The sequence below is a fragment of the Oreochromis niloticus genome, unplaced genomic scaffold, assembly GCF_001858045.2.
Source record: "Oreochromis niloticus isolate F11D_XX unplaced genomic scaffold, O_niloticus_UMD_NMBU tig00006736_pilon, whole genome shotgun sequence".
In the NCBI taxonomy this organism is placed as follows: Eukaryota; Metazoa; Chordata; class Actinopteri; order Cichliformes; family Cichlidae; genus Oreochromis; species Oreochromis niloticus.
In genome coordinates, this window is record NW_020328147.1 from 273,340 (window position 1) to 284,164 (window position 10,825).

The 10,825-nt window shown below is 38.3% G+C and overlaps 2 long non-coding RNA genes across 2 annotated transcripts; both read left to right on the top strand.

Moving 5' to 3' along the window:
- Positions 1-5,973: 5,973 nt before the first annotated feature.
- On the top strand, positions 5,974-7,074 carry LOC109200041 (uncharacterized). Its single transcript, XR_002060261.2, has 3 exons — positions 5,974-6,012; positions 6,836-6,887; positions 6,985-7,074. It is a non-coding gene; the product is annotated as an uncharacterized LOC109200041 (long non-coding RNA).
- Positions 7,075-7,192: 118 nt separating this feature from the next.
- LOC112845333 (uncharacterized) lies at positions 7,193-9,863 on the top strand. The gene is made up of 3 exons (XR_003218152.1): positions 7,193-8,035; positions 9,201-9,295; positions 9,413-9,863. It is a non-coding gene; the product is annotated as an uncharacterized LOC112845333 (long non-coding RNA).
- Positions 9,864-10,825: the final 962 nt, after the last annotated feature.

Genomic DNA, 10,825 nt, shown 5'->3' on the forward strand with positions numbered 1-10,825 from the left:
TGTAGTCGACCAGGTGACAACAACAACGTCGAGAAAACGTCTATTTATAGTTGACGATCATTCGGCTCCGGTCACCATCAAAAACCATCGATTTGTAGTTGAGCATTAAATTGCACTGCAACTGATCGGGTATAAAGTACCAGAGAAAGTAGATTTATTGTTCATTTGTTATCAATGACTTGGTCTAGTTCACCAGCTTTAAAAAAATCATGTCTACGTGCAATTTATGTATAGTTGACCGGGAAATTAAAGCAGCGATCACTTGGACTATTCCGCAGCACCCCTCTCACATTGGTACATCCCCCCAGGTATTCATTGTCTTCTACAGTAGAGCGGGACATTTGATTTACTCTCAGCGGAATTGACCGGAGAAGGCATCAGTTCATGCACTGCACTGGCCTGCACCACGATTAGTATAAGGTAAGAATGAATGATTTTTTTTTCCTACTCGTTATTTCCATGTTTGCATTTGAATAACAGTAAAAAAAACTCGTTAATGTTGTACATTAACACGTTTTTTACTGTTATTTACGAGCCCGAAATTGTGTCTACTTCTTACAATCCGGCAACAAATAAACTGCACTGCGAACAAAGTATATCAACAAAGAAAACATTTTCGTTTCATAATTTCTTCGTTATATTCCCTTACAAAGCTAGCTTTAACGCTTCGAGTTTTCCTTTGTTCTTGCCGTCGCCTCGGCGCTTGACCCAGACTTTCGCTCTGTAGTTGCTTAGTACTACAAAAAATTCTAAATCTGTGATATATGATTGATAAACGTAAAGTTAACTGTATAAACGTGTTCAATGACTTTGTTACTTTTGATGATTGGAGAGCACTCGCTTCAATTCGCACACGAAAACTTTAGACTCAGTTTGAATGCCCACATGACTGTACGTTGCACGCTGACCTAACTTTACGTTGCACGCGTACATGACTTTCCGTTTGTGCCTTGTATAATGAATAAGGCTACGTCCACACGTACCAGCGTATTTTTGAAAACGCTGATTTTTCTATGCGTTTGCACCTTTTGTCCACACGTAATTTATGTCTGGCCGTACATTGTGTTTGTATTTCCAGGCACATTTCACGAAGCAGAACGCAGTCGTCAGAGATATCCACGTGAACGCTGTGATACGTCTGACCTTCAGTCCGAAGAAGAAACCCAGACCAGTCTTAAAAGAAAGCACAAGTAAAACCCTTTTATTCACAAACATATCTTTGATTGTTAAGAATTTATGATCTTGTCTTTTATACATATCTGTGGTGCTTGCATACTGCAATATCACCACATAATATAGTCCAAAAAGTGGAAGTTTGTAAACTTTTTAAAAATGCAAAGCCGTGTACACTTGTGCACTTCAAAAATTCATTGTATACTGTACCTTCTTGCACGTCTCTGTTTCCTGTGTGTGTTGTTAGAAATCAAACTAACTTTAGGAAACAATATGCCAAAAGCATATTTACAATTACTTAAGACCGTTTTTAATTTCTTTTCTTTAGACCAAATCCCCTGTACACATATACAGACTCAGAGGATGAGCAACCTACAAAAAAACTGTTTCCCCAGGCCCCTCGAGTGAAAATACCAGGTAATATAATACTGTCTAGTGTCTGTGTACATATCTGTGTCTGACACAAGGAAACTTTTTTTGACAAGTTGTCTGTATTCTTAAATACTTAAAAAATTATCTTTTTCTAAACAGCCCTCATCACTCCAGTCTGCCCCCCAGCCCACTGATAGCAACCATCATAATGCCACACCCAGCTTCCGGCACCTTTCGCCACTCCGGCACAAACCGACACAGCTTTGCGATCTCGCCAGCATGCAGAGTCTGATGTCTTCCCTATAGATGGTATGCTTTTAAAAAAGCTTTAAAGCTGCATCACAATGTCATTGTACTCTTATCTAAAAAAAAACAATTTATACTCCTGAATGTCATCTTGTTGTGATTTTTTTTTTTTTTTTTTTTTTTTTTTTTTTCCTGCAGATTCCAGAGACTCTGTGAGGCCACTATTACAAGGCAAGTTTGAAAATCTTGGAATTTCACAGTTTACATGGTATAACAAATATATGTGACAGGCAAAAACTAGTAAACACTTTTAGCAGTTACAAGAACTAACAAATGAATATCCAACAAAAGGGAATAGAAATACATTGTACTGCCAATACTTTGGTTTATTCTTTGTATGACTTGAAAATCAGGCTTTAGGGAAAACTAAATGACATGTTTCTATCATCAGTTACATGAAGTAAACACACAAGCACTTGCATACACATTTAAGACATGAGACACGCTAATTCCATCTCTTAAAATGTGTCTATAGGTGAGACGCTTTGCGTTGATTGGTGCTGCTGGACCACACTGGAGGTGCGAGTCCGCCGTGTAATGGTTTATGCCATTACAAAGGAGCTGGCCTCTGTACTCAACTGGGCAGGGAAAAAAAACCAAGGACCAGACGAAGCAAAAAAGGGCATTTAAAGAGACAGCGCTGTGCAGATGCATATTTGGTAAGTTTTACTGTTTATTGTAGTTTTATGAGCCTAAAGTGAACAATAAAGGGATCAATTGATGTGCTGGGTGCGTTTCACATTTCCTATGTTTTTTTTTTTGCTATATTACTTTGTCTTTCTTAATAACAAGACTTTCATGTCCGGTTAATCTGGAGATGGAGTCTTTGGTCTTCGGCTTGTTTTGTCCTCGGGTTGTACACTTTGTACAGCCCGAGGACCCCATGTTTTCTTTTTTTTTTTTTTTAAAGGATACACGGCACACCATGCTAAGACATATCACATTTTCAGCTTATAGCTCTTTGGGAATCAAATGCGGCAGTTTGCTGATTTCCGCCTGGTGACTTTCATGTTTATCAGCCTAGGAGTTTACATACTTTCTCTCTGCTGAAGACAATTAACAAGAGCTTATTCATGTGCTCTAATTCCCTTTTTTTTGTCTTTGTTTTTTTTGTGTGTGTGTCTATTTTTGTCCTAGATGGCCTGGCGCAGCAGGTAGGGGCGAACTCTATGTCTGAGTTGGTCTTTGCTTAAGCAGTCCAGAAATGGCTCAGATATGCTCCAGATCGTACGGGTGGCGCGCAGGACGCACATCATCCATCCCCATCCCGGAGTAAATAATAAAAAGTGACGTGAAACATAGAAATGTAAATAGGAAACTTTGTCTTTTAATAAAGTATTTTGCAAATGATACATGTCTATTGACCTTTTTTGTTTTTTTGTTTTTTTTCAATAAAAAGCAACTGTACGAAAGAGGTGGAAAATCAATACCATAGCTCAACAGTGTTTCAATATCAGAATCTGACATTGTTTCAATGTCAACAGTATTCGAAAATATAACGTCGAATCAATGTCAGGTTTCAACATTGATTCAACATCAAAACCTGACGTTGTTTCAACGTTAAAAATGGGTGCAAGAGTGATGTTGGGTCAACGTCACACTTCAACGTTGCTTCAATGACGTCGCCTGATATTGACTCAACATTGTTTCAATGTTTCCTTGCTATCTGGGTAGTGAGATGAAGTGAAGAAGACGGGACTTCAAGGGTAAAGCTGCTGGGCTGAGGTGGAGGGGGAAATGTCATTAACAATGACCAGTGATGAGCCAAAGAGAGAAAACACTCCCTCTCCTTCTGATTGAATTGTTCACAGCGCCATGTCTCCATAAACCTGACCCTAACTGGGGTTAGGTGGGCCCTAACTTCTGGCTGAGGACAAGGAACATTAAATCTTACAATACACATTAAATCTAGTAGCAGGCCTGAGCGAAGGCCCAAGTGTCTTCTGCTTTTCTTTGAGACCTGCTGCAATTCTGTCTACTTAATGATTGGTGACGAGGGTCAATTATTAGCCCTTAGAGACCCTGAAGCTTGAAGTTTATTACCTTAAAAGGTAGAGGTGGGAATCACCATACATCCCACGATACGATATTATCACAATACTTAACGCACGATACGACATTATTGCAATTTTTTTTTTAATATTTTGCGATATTCAGATTCTGTACATCAAGGTAAACTTTATCAATATTCATTTTATCTAATAACAAAGTCTCACACTCAGTCTTTCTCTCATTTCAGTCAGTTTTATTGTTGACAAACTGAACAGTTTGTATTACAGTCTAGTCCAACTTAGCTGAATGCAACCATCTGGTACAATTATAGCTATTCTGAACTATGCAATTTGTGAAAACTATGCAGCCCCTTCAGCAACTGAAGAATTTGAAAGTAAATTAAAACAAAATATAATTTTACATTAAATGAAAAAGTTTTAAACTTAATTAAAATAAAACATGTCTTAAATTAAAATAAGTAAACTGTCATGTTTATTGCTGCCATAAAAAAAGTTAAACACATTTGGACAGTGAAGGAATGTCAGGATTCTTGCTCAGAAAAAGGAGCTGATCAACATGCTCTGAAGTCAGAGCATGTTCCAGTCCACAAAAACTTTTTTGTAACAAAATATCGATTTCTGCTGTCCCTTTATCGATACATTATTAGCAAACAAAATATCACGATACTACACAGTATCGATTTTTTCTCCCACCCCTATTAAAAGGCAAGTGTTATAGAAAAGAGAAGTTACATGTCTGTTTATAGTTATTAGAGATGTACAAGATGTACCCTTGTCTGTAAACAATGACTGTACACAATGTATTTTTTACCTGTGTTGACGTACGTGGAGGTGTGATCCTCACTGCTATAAAACCCGCATCCATTGTGTTTTTGTCAGAGGAAGACATATGCTGATGTTTCTTCTCCTGTGTTAATAAACTCATCGTTTGATTGCACTTTTCTGGGTCCTCGCATGATAATTATAATAATAATATACATTTTATTTTTTATTACTTACATATAGGCCTGCCACAAATGATTATTTTGATAGTCGACTAGTCACCGATTATTTTTGCGACTAATCAGATCATGCATCCACTGGACGTAAAACGTACAGCTTATTGCACCAGCATGCATCTGCTCCTATATAACTATCATTAGCTTACAGCTTTAAGTGTTTAAGGTATGTGCTAACTAAAAATAAAGACAAGATGATAGTTTATTAAATTTTAATGAAATTTGCAGATTGTTTCAGTGAAGTTTAATAAACTCCTTGCTATCTAAAATATACCTGGACAACGGAGTATATTCTCGAGCATCTCACACTTCTTATAACCAGTGGTCTGCTTGATGTTTATTCAGCTGTGTAATAACTATAACTTTAATCTCAGCCAAACCAATTTACTCAGGAACAAATAAAATACTAAAAAAAGCCAAACAATAAGATTTTTAAGTTATCTAAGTGACTTATGTATGTTTAACCTGAGTAACGAAAGACGGAGGTGGGTTTGAAAATGATTTGCCGGGAGTCCGGTGTTCTCACAGGTTCTAGTGAGCCTTGCCCCCGGCTAGCTATTGAGCTAGTGGTTAACAGACGTCTCCGAAAATGTCAGAGCGCTTTTGAAAATATGTGGTGTCTTGATAAACTGAGCAGATATTTGAGGTTTACGCAGCTACATTCTTGCCTGAAAATATGTTAAATGTTTATTTTGCAACCCAGAAAGAATAATAAGAGTGATTTTACAACTAACTAGCTGCCGCCATTATTGGAAACTGAGCTGGGCTGCAATATGAATTCTGGGACAGAGCTACTTCTTCTTCTTCGGGGTTTAACGGCAGCTGGCATCCTTGTACATGCAGTGCTGCCATCTTCTGTTTCAGTCCGTTATTACACTCTTAAATCCTACTACTTATTCCTGCGTCTTTTGTGATCTTACAAAGCTTCAATCGACGGGTCGACTATTAAATCAGTCGTCGACGATTTTGATAGTCGACGTAATCATGACTAGTCGACTAATCGTGGCAGCCCTACTTACATAGAATTTTTGTAATACATAATAAGGTTCCACATGTCACTGTTGTAGTGGGGCATTAATCATTGGGACACCAGTAGTAAACATGCTGCATATATGGGGTTTCCCAGCCAGAGCTGCATGGACTCCACACTGGTAAGGCACATTCTCTGTAGCTCCTCTTCCTGCACTAAATTATAAGTTCAAATTTGGTGCATTATGCCTTACTAAGTATTAGGTCTTAGGGCTAAAAGCCCCCAGAGTCCTTTTGATTACTTTGAATGAGGTAAATAGTAATCAAAACAGCCTTTTATCCATCATACCATCCATGTATGTGTTTAAACCCTTGTGCTAAACAGGGATGAAGAGAGACCTTCTGCTGTGTGTGTCTGCTGATTTTGCTGCTACATTTTGTCTTTTTGTTATGTGTAAATGTTAGAGTAAGGTACAGATTTTGTTTTATGTGCATGAGTTCATCATCTAAGGCTACATGTTAAATAGTATTTTGTGCCATGTTGGGAAAATTTACTTTTGTATGAACATGTGTTTTGTAATTTGTCCATCTTAGTGGGGATTTAAATATTATAACTTCTTAGTAGTAGTTTATTTTTGAGTTTACTTTGCTATATATTTCTCTGTTTTATTCAGCTATTACATTTGATTTTGAAGTGCCTGTTGAGAGAAACCACACCATTGTTTTGATTTTGATTTTTATATATATATATATATTGTGAGCATGAGTTGAATGGACTCCACACTGGGATGAAGAGAGGCAGGGTTCTGTGTGTTAGGGTTAGGGTTCGAGTTAATGGTAAGCCAAATTCATCCTAATCTCTAGATCTTCCAATTTTGGAAAACTTCATGAACTTTCATTTTTTTCCATCCCAATTCTTAAATCAACCCATAGAACAGAAATATTAATAAATTATTCAAACACAGTAAAGGCTTTTTTTGGCTTTTTTCTTTTTCCTGTATGCAGCGTGTCTTTGGAAATCAGCAACAAGCAGAATAAAAAGGGCCAACAATGTCAGGTGTGTTTAAGTGTATATTCTCTATTCGCTTGACTTCTCAGATTTATTGGTTTTAACTGATGCTGTAGATCCTAAAAATAATGTCCTCTCCATGCAGAGGAAATCCAAATGCGAAGTGTTGCTCACAATGAAGCACCCTGTGGTCAACTTCAGAACCAACAAGCTGAACATCGTATAGAAATACCTTGCAGGCAAGAGCAGTATCTCTGATATCAGTGATAGTTTACTAATGATAATAAATCCAGTGATGTTTATATTTCATTGGAATAAACTAAATAACTAACTAATAACTAAACTTTCAGGTGCAGTTGTGGACGTTGCGACAAATTGTTCGTGTGCACAGTCCTGTTGGCTGTTTCTGGAATGATTGCACTCTACGTGATCATTTTGCTCCTGCTTCATTACCACAACTAATTTTCATGAAGTAATACAAATGTTTAAGTAAAGTTCAATAAACGTTTTGTTGTTCAATGTCAAAGCACATTGTCTTCATTCTTACACGATGATGGATGATGAAAAAAGAGAAATATGGGGCTGCATCAAGAGTTGTGATATTCAAACTGTATGTAATGGACAAAATTGCACCTGAGTCAAAATGTGATTGCCAGAATTATAATGTACTCATACATACATATATAGTGTTATTGTAGCCTTACCAATAAATTGAAACATTTTAGGGGACCACTGTATAATAACACTCCCCTTATAGATGGCTAAAAAACAGTTTATAGATAGGTTATTAATTAAGCTAAAAACACTTGTGAGATTATTATATTATCTTATGCCACGTTATACCCCTATGGAAGAAATATAGTATCATCAGAATCCAACTATTTTTAGACATTGAATTTCCCATTCCCTAACTCTCTGTGAACGGTACTCATGGCCATTGATCAGTGTTCTTTGATCAGTGGGTTTTGGTCAGTGATTGTTGATCAATGGTCATGGGAATTTGCATAATTATGATTAAGGAACTGACCTCACAGCCCATTGTTCCTTCAGTGGGCTGGTTTCAGTCATTATACTCGAACTGAGGAAAACGTTTGACTAACTCAAAGAAAATTTCCACGCCTCCCCTGCCTGTCTGCAGAGGCAGTTTTGAATTTAGGAGCGGCAAGATGGCAGTGGCAAACCCTGGCGGTTCTCCGGTAAGTATGTTGTGTTTTATGTTCAAGTTTGTCTTTTGAAACGCTAATTTTATTTAAATCCGTTGGTCACGTATATAGTACACAGACGGGGTCTTTGCTCAACTCGTCTGAGGCGTGTCTCACTAAGCGCTACATGCTAGCATCCTGCTAACCGAGCTAACCTTTACATGCTATGCTCTACAAAATAGGATACTCGGTACAAAACCATACTTCGCAGATATTGATAGATAGACGAACACTGCAAATATAACGTGGGAAACGAGAACGGCATTTGGTGAAGGGGTAAAATACACCATGAATAAAACCATAGACTGAATGGCTGCCATGGTTTCAGAATGGCCTGATTTAATGACAAGAACGGGGAAGAGTGAGGTGAAGTGAACCAAGGCCACAAAACACGGTCAGACAAGGCGGGAATAGGGCAGTGATCTGTCCGTCAGTATGAAGTTGGTGTGTGCTTTGGTAAACAAAAACTCGAGACCGGTAGCAGGAAGATGGGAGACTCGTGTTTCACTGGAATAGCGGTGAATTAAAACATCCTTTGTTGGGGAAATTTAGGTGTAAATGCATCCATACAGGCGAGACAGAGGAAGACCAGGCAGTGAAGAAAGCAAGGCAAACATTAGAAATATTAAAAGGCAAATATAGGATTAATATAACATACAATTAGGGAAAATTTAAGGAACACAATGTAAATTATATTGTAAAGTCATTAAAACAGCACAACCTGATTAAAAGGAACATGTAATTGGGTAGGATGATGAAAATAATAATAATATTAAAAACATGTACAATATGGGCATGTATACTTGTACCCAGAATTTAACAACTATAAAGTTGTAGCATGCCAGTACCTTACCCCATCCATTATATCCACACTGTCAGAAAAGGATGTGGTCAATATCTTTACAAATACTATCTAAACTTAAACAGATAGCATAAGTTAAAAATAAGACTTTGAGGGTAAAGAAATACGCAATGACAAATAAGCCAATTATTACATCTCCATCAAAGACATTGAGAGACCATCTTGATTGAATGTAACTTCGCTCCACACAAGTTTTATGGTAGACATATTCATATTGGTATCTAATAAATGATTAATTCTTAGATTTTATCGAACATTAATTTATAAATTGTTTCTGTCTGTATGTGTTTGTTTCAGATTATGCAAGATGAAATTATTCAGTCAGCAAGACACTTGCTGCAGTTGCTGACATCATCCAACCGAACTGCTGCTGTGATGAATCAGAATACAAGGTTTACTTTAGCAAGACTTATGACTTAATGCTACATGTAACTAAATTGTTATATATATATTTATTTATTTGTCCAATATTGTCTCTATATGATTTTGTTTTTTGCAACATCTTGCAGAGAACAGAGTCAAGGTGGCCAGGGTACCAGCTCGGTCAACCCTGAAAGACCATCCGTTCAGCAAGAAATGACCAGGTGAAAAAGTCGTAAACTAAACATTCTGCATGAGCATGAAATTTAGGATGCAACTTTATGTCTTACCTGCTCTTACCTACTCAGGGCTTGAATTACAACAACAGTCAATCACATAAAAAATATTTTTGGTAGTTCTGTGTCTCTGTCTCTCTCCTCCAAACCCAGATGGCTGCTGGTACTGAGCCGGGTTCAGTTTTTCCTCTGCACTGTCGCTTCATGCTGCTCAGTGTGAGGGATTGTTGAGGTTGAGTCCATATGTCCTGGGAACAACTGCTGGGCAATGACACTGTTAGATTTGTATTGTTTATTGTCATTTATGCTTAGAAATATTTACTCATATATGCTTAGAAGTATATAATCATTTGTAGATTGAAAGAATGTCTCATCCTAGGAGGTCTGTAACAACTCTGTGTAGCATGAAGAGGGGAGTGCGTTTACTCCTCTTCAGAGTGTTCTGGCATAGATCACACACCTCCTAGGAGAGGTCGTATCTTCTCCTGTTGATATATGGTATAGCAAACACACGTATATCTGTTTGAGTGTAAGAGCCTTTTGTTCAGATGTACCGCTAGACTCCTGGCACCAGCTTTGGGGAGTCTTCCTGGGGTTACATCTTGACCCATACACACATAGACACACACACACACACACACACACACACACTCAGGGTATTCTTTGTTCACATGCATACCTATATAAGATGTCATATGTTAATGAACCTATGCATATTCATGTAACCACAATAAAAGAGCAGTGTTACAGGAGAGCGGACGAGAGCAACTGAGGTCAAGCGAAGGAACACCGCCTGTCCAGTTCTCTCCCGTGCACGTGAAACATAAAGAATGTTGCCTACTCGGGTCTTGCTTGTTGTGTGATTACATTGCCTTCAACGTTCCAGCGAATAGGTTCAAGCTACAAACCTATCATTAATTGGTCCTTCGAGCCAGATCCCTGGAGTCGGCATTCACCGAGGAGAGAACCCTGACGTCAGCGAGACGTGAGAATTTGTCATCGGGCCGGTGGATTAGCTGTCCGTTTTCTCTCTTCGATGAATGACGATCCGCGGGATCCGAGGCTGATATTACACGCTACGCAACACCGAGTAAGTTGAAAGTCTTTGCCACTGTGTGCGGCAAAGCACGCATCCACTGTGTGCGGTTGCGTTGAAAGTCTTTGCCACTGAGTGCGGCAAAGCACGCATCCTCTGTGTGAGGTTGCGTTGAAAGTCTTTGCCACTGTGTGCGGCAAAGCACGCATTCACTATGTGAGACTGAGTTGAAAGTCTTCATCACTGTGTGCGTTAAAGCGCGTGATCACTGTTATGTAAGTCTTTGCCAC